We start from the raw sequence: 1,581 nt of genomic DNA, 5'->3' as shown, positions 1-1,581 counted from the left end.
ACCCCATGGCGTTTCACAAGCTCATCTCCACCAGTAATGAAAACAAGCCTCCAGTTATGACAACGCGTAGAATTTCGATATAAAACCTGCCCAACTTTTGTAAGGAAGCTGTAAGGAATGAACCTGCCAAATTTCAGCCTTCCACCCACACGGGAAGTTGGAGAATTAGTGATGAGTGAGTGAGCTTTGCCTTTTATTAGTATAGATACATATATACACATATATACATATATATATATATACACACATATATACACACACACACACACATATATATATATATACACATATATATATATATATATATATATACACATATATGTGTATATATATATGTACACACATGTATATATATATGTATATATATATATATATATATAGGTATATATATGTGTATATATATATATATATATAATATATATATATATATATATATATACATATATATATATATATATACACACATATATATATATATATATATATATATATATATATATACACATATATATACATATATATATATATATATATATATATATATATATATATATATATATATATATATATACATATATATATATATATACATATATATATATATATATATATATACATATATATATATATATATATATATATATATATATATACATATATATATATATATATATATATATATATATACATATATATATATACATGCATACATATATATATACATATACATATATTAACTATATATATATAACATATATATATATGACAATAATATATTACATTATTATTAAAATGTTTCCTTTTCTTTTTCATTACTTTTTTTAACACACTACTTCTCCGCTGTGAAGCGCGGGTATTTTGCTAGTACGAAATAAGAAAGAACAACCCAGTTAACCTGAAATGACATGCTTGTGATCGAATTGCATTTGCATCGTCCAAAGCCACGTCGTGTTTTTAAATTGCTCAGTATTTTAATGAACTTTATAGCTCATCTTTGATTTCATTTCGTGTGTGTAACAAATCAACGGCTGCCTCGCGCTTCCAAATTCTTACAGAAAGTTTAGGCGAATTGACGGAGATCATAACGGGGTGTGCAGGCACCACTGACCGACTAGCAAAACAGAGAGATACGGGTGGTCAGTCCGGGGCACGTGCACGGGACGGTGGTGGGGTATTTTACATTCTTTCACTAACGAAGGTCCAGTGCCAAAGAAGGCAGCGCGGATTAAAGAAACCCCGATCAGCAGCGAGCTTCCATTTTTCAGAAAGCAGGCAGGCTTACAATCACGGAGTATGCGGATATTAAAAAAAAGTTAAACATGGGGACGTGCAGAGCGGGCACTCTTCTCGCCAGCCCTCGTCTCGTATATGGCGCAAGTACGTACCTCTTCCGTGTGGGGACGTTTCGACACTGTGTCGATCTTTCGAAGCATGCCCCTTCGAAGCTTGTTTCAAATACTCCCATCACGTGATTTTGAGGCACGCTAGCGTAAGGACCTCAATGATATCTAATGGAGTGTAGTCTCGCTTAACTGTCACGTGATCTTATGTCGGCCGCATTAAGACGTCATCCAACGCGAC

At 32.1% G+C, this 1,581-nt stretch overlaps 2 protein-coding genes across 2 annotated transcripts in view; both read right to left on the bottom strand.

Annotated features, from left to right (window-relative positions):
* LOC120533548 (zinc finger protein 773-like) overlaps positions 1 to 1,489 on the bottom strand; it is a 31,719-nt gene extending 30,230 nt beyond the window's left edge. Inside the window, exon 1 of the mRNA XM_039760482.1 lies at positions 1,386 to 1,489. The gene's annotated coding sequence lies outside the window, so the exon portion shown is untranslated. The remainder of the gene's footprint in view (positions 1 to 1,385) is intronic.
* Positions 1 to 1,581, bottom strand: part of LOC120533513 (gastrula zinc finger protein XlCGF17.1-like) — a 249,868-nt gene that overhangs the window by 175,520 nt on the left and 72,767 nt on the right. The gene's annotated exons all lie outside the window — the stretch shown is intronic.

The sequence above is a fragment of the Polypterus senegalus genome, chromosome 8 (genome assembly GCF_016835505.1).
Source record: "Polypterus senegalus isolate Bchr_013 chromosome 8, ASM1683550v1, whole genome shotgun sequence".
Classification (NCBI taxonomy): Eukaryota; Metazoa; Chordata; class Cladistia; order Polypteriformes; family Polypteridae; genus Polypterus; species Polypterus senegalus.
This window is presented reverse-complemented; position numbering and strand designations above follow the sequence as displayed.